General features: G+C 36.8%; 1 long non-coding RNA gene across 2 annotated transcripts in view; it reads left to right on the top strand.

Moving 5' to 3' along the window:
• The first annotated feature begins 213 nt into the window (after positions 1 to 213).
• Positions 214 to 20056, top strand: part of LOC149190972 (uncharacterized) — a 45325-nt gene continuing 25482 nt past the window's right edge. For both annotated transcript variants that reach the window (XR_016256540.1, XR_016256539.1), the window contains exon 1: positions 214 to 1112. This is a non-coding gene — a long non-coding RNA (uncharacterized LOC149190972). The remainder of the gene's footprint in view (positions 1113 to 20056) is intronic.

Genomic DNA, 20056 nt, shown 5'->3' with positions numbered 1-20056 from the left:
AATTTTTTATTTGACTAACTATTATTCATGTTTGACCATTTTTTCAACAGATTTTACATAGTTTAACCTTACCAATTATATTTTATAATTTTTAATATTATTTATTATTTTTAATATTATTTTAATAAAACTTCCCTCCCTCGAGTGATTTGCTTTGTGCGGCTAACGAGCAGAGTGATTGACTCGTGAGGTTTGATCCTGAGGCCTTTTTGTTGTGGAGATTTGAAGGGGGAAGGTGTCCATCTTTGGAAAGGGAGGCAAGGGTTTGGGAAAAGAATGTTTTTTGCAGCTAACGATCAGAGTGATCGGAAATTGAGGTTCGATCTGAGGCCTTTTCATTGTGGAGATTTGAAGGGGGAAGATGATCGACCATGGAAAGGGAGGCAATGGTTTGGGGAAAGATTACTTTGCACGGCTAAAGAGCAGAGTGATTAGAAATTAAGGTTTTATCCTGATGCCTTTTCGTTGTGGAGATTTGAAGGGGGAAAGATGTCTGGGCATGGAAAGGGAGGCAAGGGTTTAGAAAAAGGAGGTGCAAAGAGGCACAGGAAGGTACTGTGTGATACCATTCAAGGAATAGCCTGCCATTAGGCGTCTTGTCAGGAGAGGCAGTGTCAAGCGTATCAGCAGCCTCATATTTGAAGAAACGAGAGGTGTGTTGAAGTTTTTATTGAAAATGTCATCGGGGACGATGTTACTTACATAGAGCACGCTAGGAGAAATACCGTAACCACCATGGATGTTGTCTACACCTTGAAAAGGCAGGGCTGAACCCTATACGTCTTTGGAGGTTAAAGAATGGGTCTCTGGGTTTTTTTCCATTTAACGATTTATTGGTGGCATTTTCAAATGCCAAAACTATGCTTTCTCTAGGAATTTGTAAGCTTGTTAGTGTCGAAGCAATGTTGAATTGCTACTCTAGGCATCTCATCTTGCATTGCATCAGTTTCAGCCCTTTCCTGCCATTGAATCTCTATTCCTGCTATTCCTACTGTTATTGGAGTATCACAGTGCATATTCCTCTATTAAAATGGATTCTTGTTCGTAGATGATTGTGCGCGGACCTCATTTGCCTTCAATACAACGAAATATTCTTTGGTTTTTCTTCACTGGTAATATTCTTAGCTGACCTTTTGTTATTTTGTACAGCCATAGGTTATAAAAATGTTATTACTTGGCTTACAATGCTTAAAATATTCATTCAGTACTTTCCATAGTGAAGGCTCTGGCTAATATTTAGGCTAGAAATTGCAGTTATGAGTAGCTGATGTTTAGCTTCCCTAGGGCCAAACCATAGGTTTTATCATTTTTCATTCGTTTGGTAAACATTAGGTCTCAATTTTCTTTCGAAGCTTCTCTATTAGGTCGGGGGGGATTTCAATGCAAGGTTTAATAGCCTTAATTACACCATGCAATCCTTGAAACAATAACTTATAAGGTCTATGGATTGGGGTATTGTCTAAAATTCTGGTTTGTAAAGAATCAGTTGATATTCCGTAAGACCTGTCATACGTATTGCTTGTTACCATGTTTTAATATTAACTAGGTCAGTCAAGATTTAAGTAATCCAATGTGTACAGAAATAATGTTGTAACAGTAATTACACATCATTATGCACATCCATGGGCGCATGGATCATTATTTTATTATTAGACAGAACCCATAATCCTCTTGACTTGTACTAGGATAATTTTCACAAAGGATAACATATGTTGTATCTCATTTCATCTTTTTATCACCCACAATTTGACAACACATTATGTGTATATCAATTTTTCATTGACCTCAGTGAGTAGTAGATTGTAAGACCATTATACACTCTTCTAGTCAACATTGGGTTTTGTTGGTTATATCTTGTTAATTAGGATTTAATACTTGAGACAGCTTTAGCTGATATGTTAAGAACATTGTCCAGCAACATTAATACATTTACAATACAATTTCTAAAGCTTTGTTATCATCATTAAGCAAATTAACTTTCCCATTACAGGGTCTTGTCCTTATGAACTAGAATTAGAGAAACTAGATGTGAGCTTCATGAGATTTAATGGCTCTCTAGTGATGTGCCTGAAGTAGACCAGGATGTCATCCTAATGGCTACTCATACCTCTAGCATTCTTGTGAACTCCATGATTTCATGACATCTTACTAAAACAGGTTGGTGTTATGCATAGTGAAGATAAACTATACATGTATGCATGATTCTGTGCACTGAAATGCTAAATCGTCTCATGGAGACACAGGAAATACATAAGTAATTCAATTGCTACACTAATTTAATAAGAAAGAATCACCCTCCATGTGGACAAAATTTGGCATCCAACTACAAGGTATGTGTTTCGTATGTCCAAGGAGGCTAAGGCAATAGACTAACTATTAAGTAGCCCATTAATATATAGAAGAGTCATACAATTATGGCATACTATAAGGCATTCCATGTAGACCAAATCTCATCACCAAAGTGACACTAGAGGCCATTAATCAGTACAAAAATTCATTCACTTAAGCTCTGCATTTAATCATAGCATCACCCATTGAACGATAGTCACTATACAGGGAAAACCTAGGAAAATGTGCATCCAAATCATAGTGAACTGTTATGCAACTGCTACAATAATTGCACGCAGCCCTTAGTGGCAGTTATGGATATAGCATTAAAAAAAAGAATAGCATTTATCCATCAACAATTCATATATAGCAAGAAATGGCTTATATACATTGAGACTGTGTGATATAGGTGGATGAATTAATAATTTTAAAGTTGCAAGAGTCACTTGCTATCTTACTGTCTGTAAGAAAAATACAAATTACAAGCACATAAATCAATTTAGCAAGAGTCGATTGTATATAGGCAGATTACTATTTGCACGGGATTAGGCTGGACATAATCACGAAGCATCACAAAACTAATGGAATTATGGAAGTTGTAACAAGGAGTCTTTTCAAACAAGAAAAAGAGGAGGAAAAGGATGTTGTCAGTCTATTCAGTGTGGAGAAAGAACTTTTAACCATGGTGTTGGATGCTCCATTTGTTTTGATTATAATGCATCTGATATTAAATTAATTATTCAATGTGATTTCCTCAATTTTTACATCCATGGTCTCATGTGTAGCTAATATGGCATTCTCTCTCCAAATTGTAGCTTGGTGGAGTCCTCATCTGAATATAGATTTATACTTTCTTCTCTATAGGAAGAAATAGGTATAAACCAAATGATACTATAAAGTCCTTTTCCTTTTTTCCAATCATCTAAATACATCTTAGCAATGCCCCATTCCATCAAAGCTAACCAACAAAAAGCAATGAAAATTCTCTTGAAATATATTCTCTAAAGTATTAAGCCACCTTGAATCCATTTACTTCATTGTCCTCTTTATTGCAACTAGACAAGACATCAGTTAATTTAGAATAATTAAGATAAGATTTAACCATCATTATACTCTTTCTTGTAACTAGACAAGACATCAGTTAATTAAGAAGGATGAAGATAAGATTTGACCAATGAGCTATGGTTAAGAGTCATTTATCCTAAAATATAAGATTTAAAGGCACTTCTAATTATTCATTTGGACTATCATTGTTTTATCCAACTATAGCAAGTATCCTGCAGTCTCTAATTTAAGGTTTTGGGATATTCTTATGAAACAATTTCATAGTATCATAAGAGGTCCACAAAATAGGACAAAACCTTACTATGTAATCCAATTTCCATAATTTCATTGGACTAAAGATGATGGCCAAGGCCATTAAATTAAATTTATAATAAAATCTACCATTATGAAGCATCTCAAAGATGAGAAGATCAGATATTTAATTTTTTATCTTGTTTATTAGAATGTTATTGCAATTGACCAAAATTGACAATCCCATAAACTTTTTCCATTCTATTAGAGAACCAAAATAAGTAAGCAACATAGGGAAATGAATGTGAACTATAGCAAGATCTAGATGCAAATCTTGATACAATATGAGTCCACATAAATACTTTTACAAATCTTCTGAATTTGAAGTGAGCATTCAAAACAATGTTTCTGTGTCAAATTTCAAGCGAGTTGCCATCCATGTTGGATCCTATTATTTCTCAATGATCAAACTGAGGTCATATTTTTCATGGATATACAATATATCCTTGATCATCTTCCGACTTCTCAAAAATTCCATGTGATTTTCCTCGTTAGCTCCAATCGACTTCATAAGCTTTGGAAATGGTACACATGTAAAATATGATATTTGCACGTGTTACATTGTTCATTAGCCATCATGCAACCTCGTTATTTGAAGTAATTTGACAAGGAGGATGATTAATTAAAAAATATCTTAAGTTACATTGCACAAAGACTGATAATGTCTGGTGGAAGCAATGCAAGTTTCAACAAGCTATGAAGTAATGCAGGTTTCAACACACTGGGAATTCCCTTAGTAGGAATGAAACCTATATGAGAAGTAGTTCTAAGGTAGAGTGGTCAAGGCTTCATTTAAAATGGGACAATTACATTTCAAAAAAAATATGGCTAAATTCCATACAATTATCTTAATTGGAATGAGCCTTAGAGTGGTCAAGGCTTCTTCTCAAATGGGACAATTACATTTCAAAAACAATTTATGGATCAAGTCCATACAATTCCCTTAATTGGAATGAGCCTTTTCCATCTGTTGGGTTGTCATATTAACCCATGTGAAGTAAGATGGAATAAAATTTCATTGAAAAACTAATGTTATGAACATAATTGGGTGTTCCAAACATGAAGAAATCCTTATTTGGTCCTTGTCATCCTTTTACATACACCTCTCTTGGAATCTAGTGAAATTTGCATGAAAAAGATGAAAAAGAGTGATGTCAAATTTCACTTTCAATAATGGTGAGATCGACAAATGAGTACATTTCTAGAATACTAAGAGAAGAGGTCTAGAGATCAATAAGTGATAATCCTGGCATTAATAATTTTTAGAGAATATTAGTCAAATATGGTATCACTAAAGTTTGGAACTTATACAATGCTAATGAGTCCAACTGGCCCGGGAAAGAGAACTTCTACAAAGTAGAATATGGAAGAAAAGGACTTCTACAAAGTAGAATATTGTTCGATTTCCCTAGCCACATTCCAATGAAAAGATCTATACTTATAAGGATGTAAGATATCATACCATTCCTAAGAGAATGATAAGAAATCTACATTTTATGGGTGTCAAAACAACATATTGAAACATTTAATAGGATGTTGCATGAAAATCTATAACATGCAAGACACGCATAACTTTCTTCTCTCTCATAATGTGAGATAGACAAGTGTCCAACAAGTACCAAGTCAAGCCTCCAAAAGTTTTCCACAAATTTTCTTTCAACTATCCACAATGAACTCGATCAAAGTCTTGACTTAGAATTGTACTAGGGCCAAATTTAGGCTTTCTTTACTATCCTAAAAAGCTTGGTCTTCACCACATAATAGACTCTAATTTCAACTTTGAATGGGCTCAAATATTATCACAGACAAGGCTTGAACTTCACCCTTAGGATGGGTTCAGAATTCATCACAAAACAGGCTTGGACTTTATCATAGATAAGCTCGAACTTCACAAATTCCATAGAGATGGTGTTCCACTGGAGGATTGTTCAAGTCTTGACCTAGTCACCGTAGGGTTTCAAGGCAAGCTATAAAATGAGAAAATATATCATTTGCTATGGGTGGAGAGAATCAATAGATTACCTCCAATTCACATGCAAACTATTCTTCTTGGTCAAACACCTCAGCCTCTATGATGGCACCATCTATAGGGATACCCATGATCTAGTCTACATCCTCTAGTGTAGGAGTCATCTTTCCCAACGGGAACACAAATGTGTGTCTACTAAGGTTCCAATATGACATTACCAATACTAACTACATATGACATGTATAGATAGTTTGTACTTGGATGACCCTCTCCTAGCATATCATTTGTCTCATCCATCATAATGTGATCCTAATAAATTTTCTCCCTAAGTTTCATATACTCTCTATATCTAGCCACTAACCAAGATGGCATTACCTCTCTACATGGTTTCTCCAAGGTCGATGGAAAAATAGGTAGTTTCTCTGTGACCTCTCTTGTGCTCTCAATTGTACCCTTTACTGACTTGTCCTCCTATCTACCAACCTCATCATTAGCTCTCAAACTATCAATTGTAGGTACATCCCTCTCCATTAACATGTCCCATAACCAATCCAAAGAGACTAATATCAATAGACTTTCCAACTCACCCCTAGTAAACACTTCTGTTGAACATGACTTTTGTTTGCCATACCAGTCACCCTACCTTCTTTACCTTCACCTCGACCATAGGAATCAAAAGTCAACCCGTAGATACACCTGCCTTTGCTAGTGGTACATCTGTATCTATCTTTGGAAAATATGGTTCTTGAATTGTCTTTGTGTTGAAATATGTAACTAGGTTTGGTCTTCATAATGACATATGTAATCATGTTTTTAAGTATTCATGGTAAAAGGAAAAATAATTTTGTTATTGTTTTCTTGAGGCATGGTTTTCATAATCAAGAGGAATTTATTTTATAGGTCAAGCTCCTACTGAGAGCTTCTAGGGTTTATGAGTCATTGTCATGTATAAATGACCCATTTGGGGATGTTACATATTGTAAGAATTTTTTTTTGGTCCAAATATTGTCATGTAAACCCCTCTAAGACCAAATATACAAGCTACAAATCAAGTCTGCCTATATACATTATCAAGTCACCCTGCCAGTGAAGTCAGCCTATTTTGGAGCTTGACAAAACCTATATAAAGGAGGACCCAACCTATCTCAAAGGGACTTGCTCAATCATCACAAAAGTTCAATCTAGAGACAAGGAGGAGCATAATACCTAGTAAAGGAAGAAGAATGAAGAGTGGAAATTTTTCTGATCAATTTTAGCGAAAATTTCCTTCACATGTGTGAATATTAGGGCATCTCTCTACAGTAAGAAGACCAAAGAAATTATAGTATGTCTAAGAGGACCAAATTTAGGTGACAAATTCTTAAAGAGGAAGTATCTTACCAAGCAAAGAAGAAAAGAGGACATTTTCTCCATATTCTCACTCACACGTGTGGCCCAGGGTTTCTGTAGTAAGGATGAATTGCAGTCAAGAAGTTGTAGGGTGGAGAAAGAGGTCAAAGGAGTAGCTACTTCCATTAGAAAGAAAGTTTGACTAAAGTTGACTTTGTGAAAGGGAAGCAAATCAAGGAGAAGGCTTTGACTTGGTCTTGGAGGGGATATTGGTCAAGGGTTCGTGGAGTATATGAGGGTTTTGTTGTTGGGTTTTTGAGCTTTTTTTCTAAAGTATTTTGTTGTAGAGGGTGCGGGCATGGAGAGGGTCAAGCGGGTGTACTTCGATGGCATTAAAGGCATGAGGAAGCCACAGACATTTTCGGTCACGAAGCCGAGATCGGGAGGATCCCATGCAACATTTCTCAATGAGTACGAGCATTCGTCGTCATCATATTGCCCGCCCTTAGATCCTCGAAGTGTTGGAAATGATGATAAGGGTTTGAATGAAGAACCTGGTAAGTATTATAATCCTCATTCTCATGGTGATGATTACAAGAGAAGGCTAGGGATTAGTAATAGCAAGAGTAAATTTGAGATGGGGAAGGATGATTTGGGTAAAAGTAATAAGTCGGCTAGTCACATAAGGGTTGGTGGAGAATATGGCTAGATGCCTGAGAGGGATGAAATGAAGAGGGTTCAGAGGGATGATGTAGACAATAATTGCAAGCATTCCGGCAGGAGCCCAAATAACGATAGGAAGCATGATAGAGGGGGTTCCAAGCCTCGAGAGTATGAGCGGAGTAAGAGGCCTGAGAAGTCTTTCAGGGAGAAAAGTCATAGGGATGGGTTTCATTATGAGAGGGATTCCAAGGAGTATTCTATTGGGGAGAAGGTTGAGAAGGAAAGGGGTAGATTTGGTGAAACATTCAAGCATAAGCAGAACTGCGATGATTTAGATTGCTCAAAGCGGTTTCATGATGATGAGATGGACAAGAAGGATTCTTATGAGAGGAATGGTAGTCATGACAATTTGGACCGTGATCGTGAAAGGGACCGAGATAGGAATAGGGATCCAGATGTGAAGGGAAATGTGAAAAGCAGCGAAGCCAGCCAAGGCCCCAGTCATGTTCACAAAAGCCTAGTTGGGGGATTGGGTGCAAGTGGGTCTTTGGGGGACTGGCGTAATTCTGATGGGCACAAAGTGTCGAAGAGAAGATCCTCATATTCCCACAATATAAGCCAACTAAAAGGAGGAACGGACTCTAGGCATAGTAGAATGACAGATGGAGGTTGGAGGACTAAAGGGTGGACTATGGATAGTTTTCATGTAGGACAATCAAAATAATCTAGCGAAGGTCAGAATGGGGGACAAGTCAAAACACCGATTGATGGAAGAACCTCTCATAATATGGATTCTAATATGAATTCTTTGGATAAATCAGTGCTATGGTAAGATGATCCACCTTCTCAAGAGGGTCGGTTGACAAAGGTGAAGCTTAAGGTAGGTGGAGTTACTCATACTATTCATGCAAATTCCACTGGTAATCTAGGAGGAACCAAACATAAGGGTTTGGAAGCCTCATCTGCATCTGGGAAGCCTCCACAAGCAACTGAAGGTGGGAGACGACATCAGAGACTTATTCTTCAGGTATAAGTTGGGCATCTGATGTACAAACAAATTTATATCATCTTTTAATTATTATTTTATTGTTTAGTACCATCTCAACTACCACCAAATCACCTACGATTTATGCCATTTTTTCAATCCCATTGAACAAAACTATGGTTAATTCAGGGTAATTTCTATTTTATGTCACTCGTACATGCATAGGTGCCTTGGTAATATAAAAATTCCTACTAACATTAACTCTGCTGGTGAAGTTACCTTAACAATCTTTCATACATCTACCAAGCTCTGACGTATCATATATTGGTATTTGCCTTTGTGCAGTGAGAGTAGTGAGGTGCTTTGCATCCCGGTATGACAAAGATGTTTTCATGTATATAGATATGTGACAGCATCCAAAAAAATATTAAACCAGTGTAGATTGATCTTAAATCCAAATTTATCAAGCACTAAGAGGGATTAAATTTCATTAGCTGTAGTTTTTTTAATCATTTAATTCCATGTCATGAATCAAGTTCTTCAGATTAAATGATAAAATAAATGTACACATCAATAAATTTGACCCTCTGCTTGATAGATATAAGTTTAATATGGATTTGTTCTAGTTATATTTTCATCAGTTGAAGGCAACATATTTACTTTACCATTTTATTTTGTAGTTCCTGTATATCCCATTGTGTTGTCATCAGCATTTTTCCCTTTTTATTTAACATGTGCATGCAAGGATTTTCCATGTTTAGTCCTGTAATGGGGCTGAGTTACCTAATTGGGCATATTTCTGTAATCTTAAGGTGTTGACACCCATGGTGGAATATGTTTCATACCATTAAATTTAATGAAGGTAGTGGTTTACATTTTAAATTTATCTAAATACATGTTGGTGGTCAAGATCTGTCGATGGTTATATGGAAGATTTCATATTAGGTATGTCATATTACTACACTCAAGGACATGGGTTGACTCCATTGTTGGCATTATGATACAGGTGTTGTCCTTGATGGCAACTCACACAGATGAAATATCACAGTACAGCATGTCAACAGCAAAGAATTACAGATCAGACTACAAAGAATGAAGAAAGAGAGGTATACGCAGGTTCACCTTGACCAAGCTGCATATACATGCAGGTTCACTGAACACAAGTAGCGTATACGTACACACGCACTTTCACAGAAGGAAAAGCGTGTATATCTTGGAAAACTAAGTTTTTGGTCCGAGGTATTTGGTCCAAGGTATTTTGATCCTAGGTATTTGGTCCAAGGTATTGGTCCTAAGTAGTTTTGGTCCATGGTATTGAGAAAGGCCTAAAACTATATAAGGAGGAGAAGATCATTAGGCCAAGTGTGCAAGTATTGAATATCTGATGAAGTGTGAGATCTAGTATGCAAGTTATTGGCTTATGGTGTTGTGCTTGATCTGAACCAAGGATGAACCTTAGAGGTTGATGAGGGATAAGATCTAATGACGGATCAGGATCTTTAGGCTTGAAATGAATTATCATTATGTGGTTTGATCATGTATAGTCTAGATCTTAATACTGACGCATGTGTTATTCTGTAAATATTATGATCTGGGTATAAGGAAAGTCCAGAATAGCTGCAGAATTATGAATTAATATTTGCAGATGTGTACGTTGGTTGGCTTTGATAAAAGTGCGTATACACGCTGGTTCGACACATGGAAGTAGCGTATACCTTATGAAGTATGTTTCATTTGTTTCTATTCGTTGTTGCAGAGTTCTAGGTTCTACTTTGTATTCTGGTGATAGTATTTTGAATGATCATATTGATTGTGATTTGCTACAGTGACAATGGGTTGTCAAAGTGATTGATTGATTCAGTTGTGGGTGATTCAGAAAGTGATGATTGAGTTTCAGTGATTGGTTGATGCAGATGTATTTGATGATTGTATTACAGTTATAATGGATCCAATCTGAAAATTTATGAAACATGGTCTTTTGAGGAAGAAAGAAGGTCGTAGCCTTCTATAGGTCGTTGCCTACGTACTAGTAAACATATCGGCTAGTACAAGAGCTAGGGGGTTGTAGCTCCCTTTGAGTAGAAGCTGGAGAATGAGAGAAGGTTGTAACCTTCTGCAGGTAGAAGCCTACGTACTAGTGTGAGTCTGCACCAGTACAAGATTGCAAACAAATCTTCTTATTATTAAAAGAAGACAGAGACGACAACAGCAGGTGGTTTTCACCCACATTAGGTTTCCACCTTATATCTTGGTGTTCATGTGTGTTGCTTATGTGTGATGCTTTATTCTGCTTTTACTGCACTGTCTAATAAATCTCTGATATACTAGTTAAAGTTCAATGCGTGATAAATTAGCTAAATCAAAAATTCTCTGCATATACGTTGGTTGCTTTAAGTACAGTCGGTGTACACGCTAATTCACTTAGTTGAAGTAGTGGATACAAATCTGTTTGGGAAATAAAATTATTGATTTGATAATACTAATTCACCCCCCCTCTCAATATTATTTCCAACAATTGGTATTAGAGCAGGTCCTTCGGAAGAAGCTTGATCGCTTTAAGGGAGATCCATCACCTTGAGTAATCAAGAAAGCATGGGATCCATCAGACTGCCAATATTTGATGGGAGCAACTTTGTTTATTGGAAAATAAGAACCACAGCCTACCTACAATCACTTGGAATGGATGTCTGGGAAATTGTGGAAGGAGGATATACATTTCCAACAGCAATTCCTACAGATACGTCAGGTAAAAAGCAATATGAAACCAATTCCAAGGTTTTCAATACTTTATTGGGAAGTCTGTCACAATCAAAGTTTGTCAAATTCATGCAGCTCAAATCAGCCAAAGAAATATGGGACAAAATCGTTTTGAGCTACAAAGGAGACTCTCAGGTAAAACGTGTTAAACTTTAAACTCTCATAATTCAGTATGAAACTCTTAAGATGCACAGTGATGAAAGTATAGCTAGTTACTTCTTACGTATAGATGAGGTTGTTAATTGTATGAAGAATCTGGGTGAAGATATAAAGGAAGTTACCTTAGTTGAGAAAGTTTTGAGATCCTTGTCTGCTAAATTTTAATCAAAAGTGTCTGCCATAGAAGAAAAACGGGATCTACAGACTATCACTATGGCACAGCTTCACGGAATCTTAACTGCCTTTGAGATGAGAAAAGGAGGTCTATCGGATATGAGGGAAGCCGCATTTAAAGCTTCAGCAAAAGGAAAGGAAGAACACAATGAATTAGGACATATTTTAGAAGAAGATGATGAGGTAAACTTTGTCAAGAAGCTTCAACGGGGTTCCGAAAGATTTAGAGGTAAGCTACCCTTCAAATGCTTTGCCTGTGGCAAAGTCGGTCATTATGCTGCCAAATGTCCTCATAAAGATAAATATGAAAAAGGGAAGGAATATGAAAAATGGAATAGAAAACAAGTTGTAAATAAAAGGAGTTACTATACTCATGAAGATAGCGATGGTTTATCAAATAGTGATGAAGATGAAAATAGTAATGACTATAGACTTCTAATGGCTTATGACGATGATAATTTTTGGGATGCTTTAGAAGAAGATGACCTTCATGAAGAAATATCTAAACGCAAAATCTGTTTAGAAGAAAAGAATATGATTATAGATACCTTGACATACCAACTTGCTGAAAAAGAAAAACACAATGAAAAACTAGAATGTGAAATTGTGGGTCTAAGAAAGGATCTTGACAAAACGAAATCTCTCAATCTTAGATTTGCTAAAGGATCAGAAACCTTAAATAAATTATCAAAGTGCAGTGTTCTCCTCTGATAAATACATGTCCTGGATATACTGAAGAAGCATCTCAATCACAGAAGCCATCAACCTCCACTAAAAGCTATCTTGATGCAGCAAAGACCAATGAATAGTATGACAATCAATAGCAAAGGCATAAAGCAGATCACCAGGTAAATCAGACTCAATTTATTCCAAGGATGAATAGAAGCCACAACCAACCTCAGGTAAGTCATACTCAATTTTCTCCAAGGTGAATATCAATAGAAACTACAATCACCAAGTCAATAGATTCGATAGTCGCAGGAACTTCTTTAATGGGCAATGTTTTTCATGTCATAATTTTGGACACAAAGCTGCGCAATGTGTTTCTTATAAAACCATCATGACTAGAGAAGCACGAAATCAAAGGAATGTAACAGGGGTCATGAAAAGTTCCTATAATAACTTTTCTCTTCTTGAAAATGAAATAGAATGCTCAATCTGTAACAACTTTGGTCATGAAGAATCTAAATGCAGGAGAAAATTTTGGCAAACATCTCAAAAGGAGCAAAATCCATTAAATCCCAAGATATGGAGAAGGAAATAATCTCAAACAGAAAGATGTGGTATAGCCTTGTATGCAGAAGGACAAGAAAATCAATGGTACATCAATAGTGGATGCTCAAAACACATGACAGGTGACAAAGAAAAACTTCACTTGAATATAATGCCTTAAAAAAGGAAAAGAATGTCTCATTTGGAAATGACACTCCTGTTATCATAAAAGGTAAAGGATCTTTTTTCTTGAAAGAAAAGGTTAAAGCTGGAAATGTTATGTATGTAGACAGTTTAAAGCATAACTTGTTGAGTGTTAGTCAAATGTGTGATCAAGGAAATGAAGTGGTGTTTTTATCAAACGAATGTGTTGTTCGTGAGCTTGATATAGGGGAGACCGTGATCAAAGGTATAAGAACTCCAAACAACTTATACATACTCAAGGGAGGACAACAATAGTGCTATCTAAGCAAAAAAGATGAAAATTGGCTGTGGCATAGAAGATTGGGACATCTAAGCTTTTCTAAAATAAGAAAAGTGTGCAGATTCAAGGTTGTTTGTGATCTTCGAGATATTAGCATCCCTAAAAATACAATATGCAAACCATGTCAAATCGGTAAGCAAACCAGAGCTCACTTCATTGAAAAAGAAGGGTCAGCTAGTAAGCCTCTTGAACTTGTCCATACTAATTTATGTGGACCATCAAGGAAAAAGTCACCTCGTGCAGAAGAATACTTTATTTTGTTCATTGATGATTTTTCCAAAATGTGCTGTATAGGTCTGCTAAAGCATCAAGATGAAGCATTTGAAAAATTCCAAGCCTTCAAAGATTTGGTTGAAAATGAATCAAATCGAAAAATCAAATGTCTGAGATCTGATCGAGGAGGGGAATTTACCTCGGATGAATTCTTTGACTTTTGTGAACAACATGGAATAAAAAGGAAATTCTCCACCGCAAGGACTCCTCAGCAAAATGGAGTGGTAGAAAGAATGAACAGAACTGTTCAACAAATGGCTCGAGCTATGCTAGATGAATCTGGAATACCTACAACCTTCTGGGGTGAAGCTGCATTCGTCGCCGTAACTATTCTCAACCAAGCAAATGTTCGGGTAAATAGCACTCAAACTCCACATGAACTTTGGTATGGTAAGACCCCTACTGTAAAATACTTTAAAGTTTTTGGAAGCAAATGTTATATGAAAAGGACTGATGAAAAACTTGGTAAGTTTGAGCCCAGAGCAGATGAAGGTATCCTTCTTGGTTACTCTTCCCGAAGTAAAGGGTATAAATGTTATAATAAAAGACTTGGGAAAATCATTGAAAGCATTGATGTTGTAGTTGATGAAGCATGCAAAAATCCAAAACAGAGAAAAACAGAAGATTAAGAAAATGAAGAAGATGGGGAGTATTTTCCCACATCAAATCACAATGACATTGAAGAAGAAACCAATGAAGCACCAAAAGAAGAGATAACAGTAGAAGAAAAGACTCTGTCAAGATATGTTCAGAAAAATCATCCAGAAACTCAAATTTTAGGGGAAAAAGAGGCAAGTGTACAGACAAGAAGAACTATTATAGAAACCTCAAGCTATCTAGCATTACTATCTTCGACCGAACCTCAAAATGTAAATGAAGCATGCAAAGATGAATGTTGGGTCAAGGCCATGAATGAAGAACTTGAGCAAATTGAAAAGAATAATACTTGGGAATTAGTTCCTAGACCTCATGATAAAAATATTATAGGAACTAAATGGATATTCAAAAACAAGTTGAATGAAAATGGAGAAGTCATTAGAAACAAGGCTAGACTTGTTTGTAAAGGGTATGCTCAACAAGAAGGTATAGATTTTGAAGAAACTTTTGCACCTGTTGCTAGACTTGAATCCATAAGGATGTTTCTTGCTCTTTCTAGCTTTTAGAAATTCAAAGTATACCAAATGGATGTAAAATCTGCTTTCCTTAATGGAGGTGTAGAAGAAGAAAATTATATTGAACAGCCAGAAGGATTCATTCTTGGAAATGATGCAAAACTTGTATGCAGACTCAAAAAGGCTCTCTATGGTCTGAAACAGGCTCCAAGGGCCTGGTATGACCGCCTTGACAAATATCTACACCAACAAGGCTTTTCAAAAGGTTTAGCAGATAGCAATCTAATCTATATACAAAGATTGACACTGATAAATTGCTAATTATTGTTGTTTATGTTGATGATATCATTTTTGGTAGCAATGAAGAATCCATGAGTCAGAATTTTGCTTCAGTAATGCAGCAAGAATTTGAAATGTCCTTGCTTGGTGAACTTACCTATTTTCTTGGTCTACAAGTTCAACAAAATAAAGATGGTATTTTTCTTTCACAAACCAAATATCTCAAACAGATCTTGAAAAGGTATGGCATGGAAGATTCTAAACCTGTATGTACCCCAATGGTAACAGGATGCAGTCTCAGCTCAAATGATGAATCAGCAATAGTACATCAACTGACTTACAGATCCATGATTGGCAGTCTGCTTTATCTAACAGGTACCCAACCTGACATCATGCATGCAATAGGGATAGTTGGAAGATTCCAAGAAAATTCAAAGGAATCACACCTTCAGACAGTCAAAAGAATTTTCAAATATCTTCAAGGAACACAAAACTTTGGTTTATGGTATCCTAGAGATACAGATCTCACTCTTCATGCATATACAAATGCAAATTGGGTAGGAAGTGTTGATGACAGAAAAAGAACTAGTGGTGGTGCATTCGACATGGGTTCCAGGTTAGTATTGTGGTTCAGTAAGAAACAAAGTTTAATTGCTTTATCTATAGCTGAAGCAAAATATGTGGCGGTTGCATCTTACTACACACAACTACTTTGGATGATGCAAACCTTGCAAGACATTCATATCACATGTACTCCACCCATCTCCATTTTATGTGATAATACAAGTGCCATCAGTGTTTCAAAGAATCCAGTCATGCACTCCAAGACCAAGCACATACCCATCAAATACCATTTTCTACGTGAACAAGTGCTTGAACAAAAGGTCAAATTGGAGTATGTTCCCTCCAAAGAACAAGTTGCTGATATATTCACTAAACCACTGCCTAGAGAGCCATTTGAATATCTCAGACAAAAGCTAGGAGTAGTTGCTGCATCATACTACTGTTAAATCCAAGTTTTTAGAGAAAGGTTATTATACGCGAGTTTCATGAAGTATAGTCGCGTACACACACAGGTTTCTATGGGTCAAGGAGCGTATATGTGTTTCATACAAGATAAAACAGTGGGACAGGCTCTGATATGGGTGCTCTGATGGATATTGATGATTAATTTCTATATGTTCTTTTCATTAATTTTATCTGACTGAAAAAAGATGCCCTGATCATTGACCTGTTAACAATGCACATGTAGCACAAGTTCAGGGGGAGCATTAGCCTTCACATACACTCAGCATTGTTGGAATTATGGTTTCCGAGTCCAGCTATGGCTTCAGATATTTCTACCATTTGTTGCTCAAGTAACGTAAAAGTCTAGGGTGTGATATGTCTTGAATGAGTCCTTTGGACAAATGATGTAATTTTAATCCCCACTTTACATGGGATGGATGATGTAATATTTCTTGTTTCTGTCATGTTAAAAAATTGGTATATCCCCACTTGGTTGGGAGATGGATGTATGTATGATTAATTGGTGATAGGAAGGTCATCCTCACATAGTTGAGTTATAGAGTTTCAATGCATCTTAGCATGTACAAAAGGGGAGCTCAATCAGATAATTCAACATGTACTCAGGGGGAGCATGACTAGCATAATGTATGTCAAAGGGAGAAATTATCTTGGTCCACCCTTTGCCCTTGATGTCAAAGGGGGAGAGTGACTTGGTGTTGTTGTTGCCATCAAGTCCAAAGTGGAAGATTGTTGGCATTATGATACAAGTGTTGTCCTTGATGGCAACTCACTCAGATGAAAGATCACAGTACAGCATGTCAACATCAAACGATTACAAATCAGACTACAAAGTATGAAGAAAGAGAGGTATACACAGGTTCACCTTGACCAAGCTGCGTATACACATAGGTTCACTGAACACAAGTAGCGTATACGTACACATGAACTTTCACAGAAGGAAAAGTGCGTATATCTTGGAAAACTAAGTTTTTGGTCCGAGGTATTTGGTCCAAGGTATTTTGATCCTAGGTATTTTGTCCAACGTACTGGTCCTAATTAGTTTTGGTCCATGGTATTGAGAAAGACATAAAACTATATAAGGAGGAGAAGATCATTAGGCCAAGTGTGCAAGTATCGAATATCTGATGAAGTGTGAGATCTAGTATGTAGGTTATTGGCTTATAATGTTGTGCTTGATCTGAACCAAGGATGAACCTTAGTGTTGATGAGGGGTAAGATCTAATGATGGATCAGGATCTTTAGGCTTGAAATGAATTATCATTATGTGGTTTGATCATGTATAGTCTAGATCTGAATACTAACGCATGTGTTATTCTGTAAATATTATGATTTGGGTATAACTGAAGTCCGAAATAGCTACAGTATTATGAATTAATATTTGCAGATGTGTACATTGGTTGGCTTTGATAAAAGCACGTATACACGCTGGTTCGACACATGGAAGTAGCGTATACCTTATGAAGTATGTTTCAGTTATTTCTGTTTGTTGTTGCATAGTTCTGGGTTCTACTTTGTATTCTGGTGACAATATTCTGAATGATCAGATTGATTGTGATTTGCTATAGTGACGATGGGTTGTCAAAGTGATTGATTGATTCAGTTGTGGTTGATTCAGAAAGTGATGATTGAGTTTTAGTGATTGGTTGATGCGGATGTATTTGATGATTTTATTGCAGTTATGATGGATCCAGTCTGAAATTTTATGAAACGTGGTCCTTGGAGGAAGAAAGAAGGTTGTAGCCTTCTATAGGTCATCACCTACGTACTAGTAAACATATCAGCTAGTACAAGAGCTAGGGAGTTGTAGCTCCCTTCTAGTAGAAGCTGGAGAACGAGAGAAGGTTGTAACCTTTTGCAGGTAGAAGCCTGTGTTGGCATTATGACACAGATTTGGCACTATGACACAAGTGTTGTCCTTGATGGCAACTCACTCAGATAACAGATCACAGTTCAAACTCACAGAATGAAGAAAAGAGAGGTATATGCAAGTTCCCCACTGACCAAGCCACGTGTGCACACGGTTTAGCAAACCAAAAGAAGTGTATAATGTACACACACACTTTCATAGAAGGAAAGGCGCGTACATGTTGGAAAACTAAGTTTTGGTCTGTGGTATTTGGTCCATGGTATTTTGATCCATGGTATTGGTCCAAGATATCTGGTCCGAAGTGTTGACCCCGGGTATTTGGTCCAAGGTATTGGTCCTAAGTGGTTTTTGGTCCATGGTATTAAGTAAGGCCTAAGATGATAAAAGGAGGAGAAGATCATTAGGCAAAGGTACTCAAGCATTGAATATCTGATGAAGAGCAAGATCTAGTATACAGGTTATTGGGTTATGGTGCATAGCTGGATCTGAACCAAGGATGAACCTTAGCGCTTGATAAAGGATAAGATCTAATGATGGGTCAAGATCTTAAGGCTTGAAGTGAAGTATCTTTATGTGATTTGATCATTTATCTGAATAACTAGCACATGTTGTAGTCTGTAAATATGATGATCTGGGTATAATTGAAGTCTGGAATTGTTGTAAAGTTTAAATCATCATTTACAGATCTGTATGCAGGTTCACTTTAGAAAAGGTGCATATACACGCTGGTTTTGCATATCAAAATAGCATATACATCTTAAATTTGATTTGCAGATCTGTACGTAGGTTCATCTTGAGAAAAGTGTGTATGCACGCAGGTTTGACACATTGAAGTAGCGTATACCTCATAAAATATGTTTTAGATGCTTCTATTTGTTGTTGCAGTGTTCTGGGTTCTAGTTACTATATTCTGGTTACAGCATTCTGAAAGATCATATTGAAGAGTTGTCAAAGTGATTGGTTGATTCAGTTGTGGTTGGTGCAAAGGAGATTGGTTGATTTGATGATTGAATGATGCTATTGATGAATCCAGTCTAAAAATTTATGAAACGTGGTCCCTGGAAGAAAAGAGAAGGTTGTAGCCTTCTGTAGGCTGGCACCTATGTACTAGTAAACATATCAGCTAGTACAAGAGCTAGGGGGTTGTAGCTCCCTTCCAGAAGAAGCTAGACAACGAGAGAAGGTTGTAGCCTTCTGCAGGTAGAAGCCTATGTACTGGTATAAGACTGCACCAGTACAAAAATTATAGAAAGAGGTTTCTAATTTTAAAAAGAAGATAGAGACGATTATAGCAGGTGGTTTTCACCCACATTGAGTTTCCACCTTATATCTTGTATTCATGTGTGTGATTGTCTGTTCTGTTTTACTGCACCTAGTTACTGTTTATATGGTTCTGATGCATTGATTAAAGATCAACATATGATGAATTAACTGAGACATAAGTTTGCAGGATATATGCTAGTTGCCTTAAACACAGTTGTGTATACACGCGAGTTCCATTAACTGAAGTAACGTATATGAATCTATTATGGAAATGAAAAATTATTGACTTGCTAATACTGATTCACCCCCCCTCTCAATATTATTTCCAACAATTGGTATCAGAGCCAGGTCCTTCAGAAGAAGCTTGATCGCTTGAAGGAAGATCCATCATCATGAGTATCCATGAAAGAGAGGGATCTATCAGACCACCAATCTTTGATGGGAGAAACTTCGTTTATTGAAAGGTAAGAACCACAGCCTATCTTCAATCTCTTGGAACAATGTCTGGGAAATCGTAGAAGGAGGATACACATTTCCATCAGCAATTCCTACAGATGCGGTAGGTAAAAAGCAATATGAAACTAATAATTATTGCAACCCGATAGAGATTTAAGCTTCAGAACTCCTCTGCTCCCGCTGCCGCCTGCAACACTAGGTTTGAATTGCTCTTCGGCCACTCAGAATGGCCCCTCCAGAGGCTTCGCTGGAGGAGGCAGCTCTCTAACACGCCTTCTCTGCTTTGATCAAGTCCATGCCTCCTCAGCTTTCTCGCCCTACAGTCTCAAAGTTTGTGAGAAAACTTGATGGGTTACAGGAA

This window comes from Pinus tabuliformis, chromosome 3_1 (genome assembly GCF_031772625.1).
Source record: "Pinus tabuliformis cultivar Carrire ecotype Pingquan chromosome 3_1, CPIR1, whole genome shotgun sequence".
Lineage (NCBI taxonomy): Eukaryota > Viridiplantae > Streptophyta > Pinopsida > Pinales > Pinaceae > Pinus > Pinus tabuliformis.
This window is presented reverse-complemented; position numbering and strand designations above follow the sequence as displayed.